The 15,190-nt window shown below is 34.2% G+C and overlaps 1 long non-coding RNA gene and 1 pseudogene across 2 annotated transcripts; one reads left to right on the plus strand and one right to left on the minus strand.

Moving 5' to 3' along the window:
• The window catches only part of LOC145029560 (cytochrome P450 CYP72A219-like), a 98,739-nt pseudogene that overhangs the window by 28,433 nt on the left and 55,116 nt on the right, over positions 1-15,190 (minus strand).
• On the plus strand, positions 703-2,160 carry LOC145028786 (uncharacterized). Of its 2 annotated transcripts, none has more exons than XR_013676182.1 (4): positions 703-829; positions 1,182-1,289; positions 1,627-1,739; positions 1,812-2,160. It is a non-coding gene; the product is annotated as an uncharacterized LOC145028786 (long non-coding RNA). The 2 variants fall into 2 exon arrangements; XR_013676183.1 differs by having other exon boundaries at positions 703-810.

The following is a 15,190-nucleotide window of genomic DNA, read 5'->3' on the forward strand; positions in this document are numbered from 1 at the left end:
AAGGTCAAGAAAAATCAGAATCTTCCCTCCTCCCCCCCCCCCCCCAAAAAAAAAAAAAAAAATAGATTGAGTTTCTCCCTTTGAAATTGCCTAAAAACCAATATACATATCTCATAACCTAAACACCTTCGTTTAGCATCAACCGTAGCAACATCAATCACCATAAAAAATCCAAGAAGAGGAAGCAACGCGATAAATATAAGTTACAAGGTACGACTATTGCGATCAGATTTCCTAATAGATATCTTTTTTTTTCAACCAAATTATCACTCCCGTTTTTTCCTTCCTTGTCTCGGCATCAAAATACATGAGTTTCTTTATAATTTAACCTTTAGATATTATACTCTCAAATATCAACCTGTAATCTATCTAGTGGTTGATTTCTCTCTTCGTCACACATCGATGACATTACAATCGGTTGGCCACACCATCTCCATCACCACCTTCACTTCTGGTGGTATGAAATATTTTAAATATTAAAATGTATATATTTTTCCTAAATCCAAAATAAATCAAAATTAAAAAAAAAAATTATTTCCGAAAACCTTATTTTCATTCCCCCCTAAAACGTCTTCCCCAAAATAAATGTTTTGGGTTCCCACTAATAGCTTTTTAAATTTAAATTAAAATTACCAAAATACCCTTGTTCTCCCTCAATACTTGCAACACCCTCGTTCATGTCATTAGACCGATTCCCCTGACACGCTCCTTCATAATGTTCATCAGAGAGAAGAGTTGTGACCCTTCTCCGATCTCTCACACCGACGATCGTTCCCCGATCTTCGCTCCAGACTTCCTATCGCGACACCGGTTATTGCTTCTTCATCTAGTAAATCCGACTTTATTTACTTGGTTACACCTCCTGGATCTATACATGATTTTTGATTTCTGAAATTGATGAGGCATATGACTTTCTTGTACAATTTTGAATCTACAGTTCAATTCTTGTTCCCAATTTCTGGTTTAGAATCCCACTTTTTTTCCTAGTTTTTGCTCCTCGTGATAAGCTGATGATATTATTTTTGAATCAATAAAGCACTTAAATTTTAAGCACATGATTATTCTTGGAATCAATGACGCTTATAATCCGATTTGGTCTTATAATCTAATTTTTTTGATATAGTTTGGTGATTAATTTTCTGGTTTCATGTTAATAGTAAGCACTTTTGTTTCCTCTATAGGATGTTGATGAGGGCAAAACTATGAACGATAATACACAAAATCTTGTTAGATATATGCTTTCTTCAATCCAAGAGAAGTTTGTGGTTGGGATACCTAATCATGTCCATGTAAGTTGCTTTCAATCTCTGTACCTGTGTGATATTACATGGGTCTCTCTCTCTCTCTCTCTCTCTCTCTCTCTCTCTCTCTCTCTCCATTTTATTATTATAATACTCTAAACATGAAAAATTATAGTTACATCTTGTAGATTATTTAGTTGAATTTTTTCTAAAAATTTAATCTTATTGAATTAGTTTAAAGAAGGATGTCTGTTTCTGAAATTTTGAATGAAGGAAATGGGTTTTTTAATTTTTATTTTATCATAAGTATGATGTCATTAATCCTGTTTCCTTATGTTAGTTTATTGTTTGATTGTTAAAATCTAAGCATAAGGTGTGTTATCAGGTCAAGGCTTATCAGAACCCCCTTTAGCAATCATCATTCGAAGTGAGAAAGCTATATAATTTGTTCTTCATTTTGTTGGTAATTGGTAAGGAGCATCTACATCAAGGAAATTGGTAAGGTGATGATTGGTTTTAAGATTATCTATTTGGTTGTTGTTGCTTTACTCAGTTTCTTATATTATTTAGATGTCGATTATGGTGGTCTAGTTGAAGTGGATGATTGAAAATGCCGGAAGGTGTTGATTGAGTAATTTGGAGCAGAAACTATGTTTGGATCTAAGAAAGAGCCATTATGGTCAATATGGCACCAACACTGCATTACTATTCACACATCAGTCAACCTGGACCATACTTAATTCAACCATGGGTGATTCTGTCATTAGCCAATCAGTTTGTGATGAAGGATCAAGAACTAGAATCAAAGGGTCTGGAATATTGAACTCAATTGATATTAGTGGTGTTGGTGAACCAAGTAACAGTAAATAAAAGTAGTAAATAGAAGTCTAGAATTCATGTTCATGAGCCAAACTCTTTTACTCCTCTTTTTTATACGTTATACGATTGAAGATTTGAATTTTTAACATATTTAACCGATTATTGTGTGATCAGAAGCTGAAAAGGTGCATTTTAAAGATGAATGCTATTGTTGGTGAAACTATTTTGGTTTGTATTTTCATCTCTAAAATGGAATATAAGAAAATTGGAACAATTTTAATTTACTGCAAAAAGTAATATGGTCTTTTACTTTTTTGGGGGTTCTTGATGTAGAAATTGGTATAGACTGTAGTAACGATTTATGTCCCTTTAAAATGGTATTTTGGTGGACCTAAAGGAGCCCTTCAGATGCAAATTTAACCATTAGTTTTGTTCATGTTCACATTATTCCAACTGTTATTTGACAAAAATAGGTCCCAAAGTCAAATTGATATATAACCAAAAGTTATTTGATGTAGCTAATTCATCATTTTCTGGCATACATAATAAAAGGCATATGACCATAAACTACTAAAAGTAACTTTTTAAATTAATATTATAAAGATATTATTATTGTGGAGGATTTTGGTGATGAAGCACAACATACATTAATAATCATCAATAAATACTTACAACAACATAATTTCGTTTTATGAAGACTATTCTTTAAATCTAGACATATACTAGTATAAAAAGAGTGACCATTACATAATTATAATCACACAATCAATGACCATAATATAATTATACTGATCAGACATTATATTTCTTCTATAACTAGATTTACTTATAGACACCAATAACTGTAAACATAACCAAATACAACTTACACTCACAATATTTGATTTTTTAAAGCCAATTCATCATATTTTGACACACATTATTGTTCTTTTATAACTATATTTACATATAGACACACATAATAACTGTAATCATAACTAAATGCTACCTACACTCACAATATTTGTTTTCTCTCAAAGTCAATTCATCATATTTTGACACACCTAATAAAAGCTACATGACCATAAACAACCAATACTAACTTGTTTTCTTGCGTTTACTAAGTACAACTAGTACAGAACCGCCCTATGGACACACAAATATTTAGTGTGACCATATGTATCACCTTTTAGCTACTTTGTCTGTTATGTGTCTAAAAAGTCATCGGGTTATAAACACACATACAATTGTCTCATGTCACAATACGTTTATATATTGTCTCTTATAAAAAAGGTATTACAATGATAATCAATACCTGTGGTTGATTGTGATCTATGGCCTCAGTGTTCGAGTGTGACTAATATTTGTCACATTTGGTATAATTAAGTGTGGTTAAAGTTCTGATTGTCTATATAATTGTCACACAAACTTAAAGCCTCTCCGACCTCAATACTCCAATAATCTCTCTAAGATGCTCCTCGTGCTACTCTCTAGTTCTCAAATACACCAAAATATCATCGATGAACATGATCACCGATCGGTCCAACATAGGCCTCCACACCCAGTTCATTAGGTCCATGAACGCCGCCAGTGCATTGCTGAGCCCTAAAGGCATCACCACAAACTCGTAGTGCACATAACGAGTCCTAAAGGCCGTCTTCTGAATATCCTCCTCGCAAACTCTCATATTCAAATGTATCAAAAAACAATTTCTAAATTTTTTTAGTGACCTTTGGCCACACTTTTAATAAAAAGTGTCACTGGCCGTTTTTCGAAAAGTGTGACCGTAGGTCATTTTTGTACTAGTGCGAATGGAGTAACCTTTTATATATATATATATATATATATATATATATATATATATATATATATATATATATATATATATATATATATATATAATTAAGAAGGAAACGACCTTTGGACAAATAACACCACCTTAATTCCACATCCAAACAAGGAAAAGGAAATAAGATAATTCATTAGTCCTAAGCCCTTCAAATCTTATTTATATATTTATACATATATAAACCTAATTTTGGCAATTATAATTTGAAATAGTTTATAAAACCTTTTTCAAAGAATTTAACGTGGTTTACATAACTTTAAAGATTTAACATGGCTTTAAGTCATTTTGGAAGTATTTGGTAATCCTTAAAAGCATAAGGAAACCCTTTGTGTGATTATTATCACATAAAATTATTAACACAATTTATATTGTGTGAAACTTATACCCCCCCCCCCCCTTAAAGAGCATTTAAAAACCATTAAAAAGGCAAATTATAGGGGTTTAAAATCACTTGATAAGTGGTGATTTTAGGCAATGTTTCGTTTCTATAGATGATCTTTCTCGAAGAAACCACAAGTTTTTGAGTAAAAACCGGGCTTTATGTGGGCAGCACTTCGACTAGAAAGAGGTTAGCTTCTCGAGAATTCCGGGGCTTCGGGGCTTGCTTCGGGTTTTAGATATGATACCGGGTCCTTGGGGGGTCGTAAGAAAGTTTAGGGGGTGAAAAGGTGAAAAAGGGTGAAATTTTGGGTGAAAAACATCAAAAATCCGAGAAGTCTCGCACACTTTATATAGGGGTGCGAGGGTGCGGTCCGAGGGGTGAGTCAGCAACCACGCGTCATCAGCTACGAAGGCCATGAGGCCAAGGATCGGATGCGAGACAAAGAGTCAAGGCGCGTGTCGAATTGCTACTGGCCGAACTTCGGTCCAATCAGAAGCTGCCGCAAGGGTCCGAGGGGTATCCGAGGAGTGTCTCCTGCGAGGGTGTCCGAAGGTAAGTGGACCGCGAATTTGGTCGAATCAGAAGGCGCCACGCGAGACTACGGACCAATCAGAAGCGAACACGTGTCTGACACAGGGAGGCCTCGCATGCGAGGTGACGTGGCAGAAGGGTGAGCATGCGAGTTTTCCCGATTTTCAACATTTTTCGATTTCTGTGCCTAAAACTTGTGAAATTCATAACTTTCGCATACAAACTCCGTTTTTGACGTTCTTTATATGCACACGTAGGTAAAATTATACTCTAAGACTTTCTCTTAGATATCATCGGCTAATTTTGAACTTATTTTTAATATTATTATTTTTAAAAGACCGGGACAGGAAAATCCGTTAAAAATTCATAACTTCTTCATCCGACGTCCGTTTTTGTCTGTCTTTTTACCGTTGTAATACTATTGACGAGACCTTCAATTCTCGTTTAGGTTGTGTCAGCTAAATATCGATCAATTAATATTTCGAATTTTTAGTTGTCTACTATTAAACCGAAAGTTAGAAAAATCATAACTTGCTCATACGAAGTCGGATTTTTACGTTCTTTTTATGAAAGTTCTCGGTTTAACATATTCTACAACATTCATTTAGATTGTTAAGGCTAAAAAGCCTTTATCGAAAATTGAGTTTTTACATTGAATAGTGTTTTACCGTTTTGTCGTGGATCTTCGATTGGTCATAACTTCTTCATTATAACTTGGATTTTAGTGTTCTTTGTATTTTTGGAAACCTTGTTACAATGTCTATCACTTGGTTCATCGCAATCACGACTCTTGATCAATTTATTTTTTACCTAAATTTGACTGGTGTCACATAAACCGAATTAAATTAAATTGAAACAACAAAAGGTATAGAATAAATTAGCTGACTAAAACTCAACTTATTATTTGTATGTACTTCGTGTATGACGTTTTTGAGTGTCAAGAGGACGTATCCTTCACGTGCACTAGTCCTATGAATCTTTCTTTCACAAAGCCAAGACTATTGTCATAACTGGAAGAATTCTATATTTATTGGAGTCTAAACTTTACTTACGTACTAGTAAATTCATAATGGAATAGTCTAGAGCAACTATTGTAACTTATTTTGAAATAATAAAAATAGAAATTAATTGAGATGAAAAGTAGATTAAAAAATGAAGTGTTAAATAAACTTGCTTGGGATGAATAAAGTGGTAGAGATTTTAACAGAGATTCCAACAACATAAAGAACGCCCAAATTCAAGTTAAAATGAAGAAGTTATGATCAATCGAATATCCGCGACAAAACCGGCAAACATTGTTAAGCGTAAAAAGTGAGTTTTCAATCAAATGATTTTTAGCCTTAACTATCTGTAGTCTACGTTAAACCGTGAATTTTCATAAAAAAAAACGTCAAAATCTGACTTCATATGAACAAGTTATGATTATTTTCTAAGATTTGATATAGTAGTACATAGCCATAAATTCGAAATAAAGATCAAGCGATATTTAGCCAATACAACCTAAATGAAAATCGAAGGTCTTCATCAATAGTAGCAGAATGGCAAAAAGACATACGAAAACGGACATCGGATGAAGAAGTTAGGAATTTTTAACGAATTTTTCTGTCCCGGTCAGTTAAAAATAAAAATATTAAAAATAAAGTCAAAATTAGATGACGAAGTCTAAACGAAAGTCGTAGTATAATCTCGCCTACACGTGGATATAAAGAACGTTGAAAACAGAGCTCGTATGCAAAGGCCATGAATTTTTAAAGTTTTGGGCAAAAAAATCGAAAATCATCGCAAATAAAAGGCTCGAACTCGGCCACGTAGCCTCCTCGCATGTCCGAGGCGTGTACAAGGCGTGGCGCGTCGAAGCAAACCCACCTCTAGTTCCGACACATGTCCGACTCGTGCCCTGTTCGGTCGGAGCTTCCCCCTAACATCCGATGCCGCGTGTCACCTTCTCCTCCTGTCCGGTCCGAGCTTCACACCTATATAAGGATGGTGCGAACCATCCTGGTTCCTACACTAGTTTTTCATCATTTTTCAAATATTTCACCCCCATTAACCTCCTTACAACCCCCCGAAGCCCCGATAACATATCTAACACCCAAAGAACATCCTGAGGCACCTGAAGTCTGCAAGAAAAGAGTCTTTCGATTTCTAAATCCGACCCTTGCAAAGCCCGGTTTTCAACAATAAAGTCTTTTCTAGCAATGAAGTGCTGCTCAAATCACCACTACTATCAAGTGAATTTATACCCCTATATTTTCAATATCTTTCTAATATTTTAGGGGGAAAATACAAGTAAAATACAAGAAAATCTTGTATAAATAACAGAATTATTGAACTAGTTTACAAATGTTATAAACAAACTATTTTACCGGTTTAGAATTTATTACAAAAACAAACATATAAAATATAATAGGTATAATTTATGGGTCATACATATTTATCAATATACTTTATGGAACTACATATTGCTTTCCATATTCAGAGTAACTTACAAAAATAACCATATAAATTATATTAAATATAATTTATGAGATATTTACAATATATCTATTACAAAGATATTTTTCATTATTCTACATGTAACTATCAATATAGCATTTGTGAGACACGCTTCAAGTACTTATTTAAGTATAAAACAAAAGCCTTGATGATTATAACCATAGTCTTCTGGAAGGAGAGCGTAACACATGTGTATAGATCTATATAGGTCTGACAATCCCACATCCCTACTGTTTGCTACAGAAAAGCCGACGGACTTGGGATGACAATTGTCGTACCGAATTTTGATGCCTGAAGAATGTTGTGTTTCAGGCGAAGCTTAGGTCATCAAGCATGGTTATGATAACTCACAATTTAGTATTGAATAATGCATTTAGTGTATCAATAAGTAAACAACTACGCATAGTTTTAATAAATTAAAACTATAATATTGTAATTTACAATACATATGGTAAACTTAGGCATCTATATTTATAGAGAATTCATACTAGTATACTATTTTATTAAATGGAAAAGATTCATTTTATGGTTTTATGTGAATTAAAACTATATAATACTATTTCAGAACACAAATACATATACAACAGAAAATATAGGATTTTCTGGGTGAAAATACTTACCTTTTAAAGAAACAAATGACGGAGTTGTTTAACAAAAGTACAACGTACCGAGTTTATACTAAACGGGGTACAAATACAACGTATTGGGTTTATACTAAACGGGATACAAATACAACGTATTGGGTTTATACTAAACAAGATATAAATACAAAGTATTGGGATTATATTAAACAGGTACAAATACAACGTAGTGGGTTTCTACTAAACTGGGTACAAATACAAAGTATCGGGTTTACCATAACAGGGTACAAATACAAAGTACCGGTTTACAACAAAGAGAACATAAAAAAATAGAAAACATTATTTGTATAGTTTTAAACTAAAACGATGTTACACTATTTTATAATACAACAATAATTACAGAGAACGGTTTTATGGTATTAAAACTACTTTTCAGTTATATTAGAAAATATTGGATTTTCTGGAACAACAAACATGATTACTATTTCAAGAAATAAACAACAAGATTCTAAACATAAATACTTATGAACTCACCAATTAATTGTTGACACTCTTTTCAAAACTACTTGTAATTTCAGGGAATCGATAAACAGGTACCTACAAGTTTTGAGGAAGACAGTGTTTCATACAATTATGTATTTTAATTATACTTTTTGGTGTCAAATATACAATGATTTGAACACGAATGTAAAGTTATATTTTATCAATGTAATGGTTGTTGTTACTTTGATTACAATTGTGCATTGTTGTGATACTATACATGACGCCCTCCGCCCCCGAATGTTTCCAACGTTCCGGTTTGGGGGTGTGACAGATTGGTATCAGAGCATTGTTTATAGTGAACTAAGTATATCAACCCATAAAAATATACTATTATAAATACAATGGGACTAAAACACTATGACCAAGAGTTATAGTTTTAAATATAATAATATTTTTATAAATGTATATATGCATACATACATACATACATATATATATATATATATATATATATATATATATATATATATATATATATATACTAGAACAAGTAATTTAAATAGAAATGCATTAGTAATCTAATAGATTCTTTAGACACACCTATTCACGCACCAACAAATCTAGACATCGCAACCTTACCACAACAATCAAGTGAATAGTTGAGGAAGAACCAGAAGGGGGTTCAAGAGGAAGATTATGAGAAAGGATCAAACGAAGAGAAAGGCGCTAGTAAAATCATTAATCAACCTTATCTTACTAAAAAAAGGCATAAGACACTTTCACCTCTTTCTAAGATACATCTTTACGATATACGACCCATCTAAATGCATAGATTGGAAAAGGCAACCGATGATCCACATTCTGCATACACCCATTACACCTTGCTGTCTATAATTAAGCAATATCTCTAAATTTTACTATGAGAAACCCACCTAGACATTTGGATTCAAACTCTATATCACGAAGTAATGGGGATCGATGACGAAACCCAGGAGACGACGACGCAAAATTCAACACACCTACCAAAAACGAAGACACCATACGATTTCTATGCCAAACATACAGAAAAATCAGGATAATAATACGGATCACCTACACTCTTTATAGGAAGAAATAGCCATCTGGAGGCAACAAATCTGTACAACTGAAACTAGAGCAATCATAACATACAGAGAACAAAAAAGACCACTCGTGAGGCATTCGAAGTGGCAGAGCACCTTATTCGTCAGACTAATAAGTAATGAACTAATATAACCTAGTGAGTTAGTGATTACACTAGTCATGCTATATGTTAGGTTTATCTCGCTTAACGTATCAACTAATAACGATACATCAAGTCACAAGTATGCATTCAAGGGTAGTCGCTAAAATTCATAGGTTTATTTTATATAAACCTCTGTTATGAATTGAATACAAAAAAAATATAAAAGTTGAGACATGATACACTTGGGAACTAGGATAACTCAGTTCAAATAACACTCAACTTAAAACCACTACTAAAGACTAACCACTGCCTCATATTCGAAAACGATATAGTGGAAGGATATTTCTCCGTAGACCTAAAGGGTGTGGTCATACCAACACTAACGCACTGGATCCCATCAGAACTCAGCAGTTATGCATGTTTGGGCGAGAATAATTCTAGGATAGGTGAACGTAACACTCATACAATACTTACCTCTATTTACTGCCATAAATACATCTTAGGAATGTAGGTTGAAACATTGAGAATCGCACAACAAAATGAGAAATTTACATGTATATATAAATAGATAAAATACATCTAGAAACAACCATAATTACTTACTAACTCATTTCACATCATGCAACATAATCATGTATTCAAATGGAAGTAACTGGCCAATCGATGAAACACCGATTCTACATATAGATCCCGCTACATTCCAAGCCGTCGTAACAGCTCCCGTGACAGCTGTCATGGTACATCTCAATGCTAGAAATACAAATGAAAATGGAAACAGTATCGACAATTCAAACCGAAATAACAACCAAGGAAAACAACAAGTCTCGGTCATCAAGAGCACCCAATATCACAAACCTAAGAGTAAGAAATGAAAGTTGTGGAAACAAAAGGAGCGCAAATTATCTCAAAGACTTACCAAGAGACAACAACTTGTGGCAGCCCTTGTAGCCACAACGTCTGCCGCACAAGTACCAAACAGTCGATATGCTGGAAACCTCCCAAAATGTAAAAAGTGCAACTTCCATCATTATGGAACTTGACGAGGGTTGCATTGCAACAACTATAACAAGAAGGGGTACATCATCTGTTTTTGTAGAACTCTGGTCCGACACATCACTTCAACCACCAATACTAGTGTGAGCCCAATATGTCATCTATGTGGTGAAATAGGACATTTCAAGAGAGACCGTCCAACAGAGAAGAATGACAAAGGAGTGAGAGAAGTTTAACAACACAACCTAAAGAAGAAACGAGGAACCTTACTGAAAATTTTGGTATGTTTTCCAAATGACAATAATTAAACCTCAAAAATTTCATAAAATTTTTGACAATTAAAAACCAAAATCATAAATTGCCATCTTATTCAAATAAAACACAGTATTCATATAAAAACTAAGGATCCTTAAAGGTGAGCTATGATGACTTAGTGTAGACATTAGAGTCATACATAGTTAAGATTTTGTAGGCTTAGAGTGAGTGATTCTGCCTTATTTCCTGTTTCCTGTTTAATGGTGGATTTAGGGCAGATTTACTCAGTCAACTGTCTTCTCAATTTTAACAATATATGATTTTTATACACTAATCGATTATAGAGGGACTTAGTAGGGATCATATTACGAGATTTCATCACTAATTATTGGAACACTCTTACTACTAATACTCATTTAATGAGGTACAAATCGTTCGTAGTAGTAATAACAAGGATAAAACTGAAAAAAATAGAAAGAATACACAGAATGCACTATCACTTTAGCAATCACTTCTTCCAAAACTGACTTAACACATATTACCATAAGAAATTCCAACATCGTTATTCGATGTAGAATGACTTAGTCCTCACCATATCAATTTCCTATGCTACGAAAAGACCCTTTGCCATAATTGACCGCCTAACGAAATCTTTTCAAATTTATAAATGACAAACTCGACAAAAACCTCCAAATCATATCTTGCTTCAAAGCTCAGAAATACCTACACAAGGGATACTATGCCTTCCTATACCACACAATAGATAAGAAATAGAAAGCAAAAAACAACAAGGATATTCCAGAAGTCTGTAAACTTCATGAATTATTCCTAGTAGATCTTCTGGGAATACCACTCATATAGCAAGTCAAGATAGAATATCAAAAGCCTTCGGGTTTACATACAACAACTAGAAATACCCGAATATAAGTGATAGCAGATAACTATAGATTTCATAACCAAGTTACCCAGAACAACGGGTGGTCGTGACACTATTTGGGTGCTAATCGATAGTTTAACCAAATCCACACACTTTCTGCCACTATCCATTATCTCTAATCGAGATAATAGAGTTACCTCGCGGTGTTGGCAATCACTGCAAAATTCCTTAGGAACAAATCTTGATATGAGTGCAACATATCATCCTCAGACTAATAGGCAAAGTGAGAGAACCATACAAATGGTAGAAGATATGTTGGGAGCTTGTGTGATTGATTTTGGTAAAACTTAGGATATCCATTTACCACTAGTCGAATTTTCGTATAACAATAACTACCACATCAGTATCAAAGTAACTTCCTTTGAAGCTCTCAATAGCCGTAAGTGTAGATCCCCTCCAAGCTGGACTGAAGTAGGAGATACATAACTATCCAAGAAGCAAGTACCTAACAAAGTGAGAGAACCATACAAATGCTAGAAGATATGTTGGGAGCTTGTGTGATTGATTTTGGTAAAACTTCGGATATCCATTTACCACTAGTTGAATTTTCGTATAACAATAACTACCACATTAGTATCAAAGTTACTTCCTTTGAAGCTCTCTATGGCCGTAAGTGTAGATCCCCTCCAAGCTGGACTGAAGTAGGAGATACATAACTATCCAAGAAGCAAGTACCTAACAATACTCTAACTGGATCTGAGATCATTCGAGAGACCACAAAAAAGATTGTACAAAACTGGACCTGAGATCATTCGAGAGACCTGAGATCATCCGAGGTACATCAGACCATTCGAGATTCTTGTTAGAATCGATCCAATTGCTTATAAACTCAAACTACCACATGAACTCAGTAACATTCATTCAACTTTCCATGTATCTAATCTAAAGAAGTGTCCATCCATTGAAACACTTGTTATCTCACTCGATGAAATCGAGTTAAATGAAAGTCTACACTTCGTAAAAGAATTAGTAGAAATCATAGACAGGGAAGTAAAGAGTACTAAACAAAGCAGTATCCCGATAGTCAAGGTTTGGTGGAATGCAAAGCAGGGACCTGAATTCACTTGGGAGTGGGAGGATCAAATGAAACAAAAGTATCCACATATTTTTTTTCCTAAGTCCTAGAGTATCTCTATAGTTTTTAATTTCAGGATGAAATTCCCTCTAACGGGGGGATGATATCATAAATGGAATAATTCTATATTTATTGGAGTCTAAACTTTACCTATGTACTAGTAAATTCATAATGGAATAGTCTAGGTCAATTATTTTAACTTATTTTGAAATAATAAAAATAGAAATTAATTGACATGAAAAGTAGCGTCAAAATGGAAGTATTAAATAAAATTTATTGGGGTGAATAAAGTGCTACAGATTTTAACAAGGATTCCGAAAATATAAAGAACGCCCAAATCAGAGTTACAACGAAGAAGTTATAATCAATCGAAGATCCGCGGCAAAACCGGGGAAAAACTGTTAAGCGTAAAAAGTGAGTTTTCAATAAAAATGCTTTTTAACCTTAACTATCTAAATGAATGTTGTAGTATAAGTTAAATTGTGAATTTCCATAAAAAGACCGTCCGAGTCTGACTTCATATGAAGAAGTTATGATTTTCCTATGATTCGACATAGTCGTACATAGCCAAAAATTCGAAATAAAGATCAAGCGATATTTAGACAACACAACCAAAATGAAAAACGAAGGTCTCATCAATAGTAGTACAACGCTAAGAAGACAGATGAAAACGGACGTTGGATGAAGAAGTTATGAATTTTTAACGGATTTTACTGTCCCAGTCTATTAACAATAATAATATTAAAAATAAAGTCAAAATTAGCCAACAAAGTCTAAATAAAAGTCATAGTATATAATCTTGCCTACGCGTGGAAATAAAGAACGTTGAAAATGGAGCTCGTATAAGAAAGTTATGAATTTTTAAAGTTTCAGGCACAAAAACTGAAAATCTTCGCAAATACAAGGCTCAAACTCGGCCACGTAGCCTCCTCATATGTCTGATGCGTGTACAAGGTGTGGCGCATCCGAAACAAAGCCACCTCCGGTTCCGACGTGTGTCTGACTCTTGCCCTATCCGAAGGCGAGACGTGTACTGCCTGTGAGCTGCTGACGCGCGTCCCTCCCCCTCGCATCTGATGCCGCGTGTCACCTTTTCCTCCTCCCCGGTTCGAGCTTCACACCTATATAAGGAGGGTGCAAACCCTCTCGGTTCCTACACCACTTTTTCACCATTTATCACCCTTTTACACATATTTAACCCCCATAAACCTCTTTACAACCCCCCGAAGCCCCAACAACATATCCAACACCCGAAGAACATCCCGAGGCACCTAAAGTCCACAAGAAAAGAGTCTTTCGGTTTCTAAACCCGACCCTCGCAAAGCCCGGTTTTCAACAATAAAGTCTTTTCTAGCAACAAAGTGTTGCTCAAATCACCACTACTATCAAGTGAGTTTATACCCCTATATTTTCACTATCTTTCTAATATTTTAGGGGAAATGCAAGTAAAATACAAGGAAATCTTGTATAAATAACACAATTATTCAACTAGTTTACGATTATTATAAACAAACTGTTTTACCGGTTCGGAATTTATTACAAAAACAAACATATAAATTATAATAGGTATAATTTATGGGTCATGCATATTTATCAATACACTTTACGGAACTACATTTTTCTTTCCATATTCAGAGTAACTTACGGAAATAACCATATAAATTATATTAAATATAAGTTATGAGATATTTACAATATATCTACTACAAAGATATTTTTCATTATTCTACACGTAACTATCAATATAGCATTTGTGAGACACGATTCATGTACTTATTTAAGTATAAAACAAAAGTCCTGATGATTATAACCATAGTCTCCTGGAGGGAGAGCGTGACACATGTGTATAGACCTATACGGGACTGACAATCCCACATCCCGACTGTTAGGTACAGTCAAGCCGGCAGGCTTGGGATGACAATTTTGTCGTACCCAATTTTGACGCCTGAAGAATGTTGAAGAAGATTTGCAACGAGTAATCGAAAGTAAATCAGAGTAATTCAAGTAATGATTTAGAATGAACACACAATGTAAATATGATCTGGTTTCAGCTTTGATTACTTTCAGAAACTTGAGTACAAAAACAGATAGTAGAAGTTGTGTAAACTCTCCTTATCTACACTCAAGTTCATACCCTATTTATAGGATACTGAAAGTACAAAAAATACTAAGGAGTCAACATTACGTTTCGACTGAACATTTGCTTTAGTAAATACATACGAAATTACAATACAAACACTTCGATTCTTTATAACATTTCGACCCTAACAATCTCCCCCTTTGTAGGCGAGTCGAACTACTCAACTCGTTAGAATTTGAGCAGTGAAGTGCATCATTCTTCGAATCTCTGAGTACCAAGTTAACA

Source organism: Lactuca saligna, chromosome 2 (assembly GCF_052625555.1).
Source record: "Lactuca saligna cultivar CGN05327 chromosome 2, ASM5262555v1, whole genome shotgun sequence".
Classification (NCBI taxonomy): domain Eukaryota; kingdom Viridiplantae; phylum Streptophyta; class Magnoliopsida; order Asterales; family Asteraceae; genus Lactuca; species Lactuca saligna.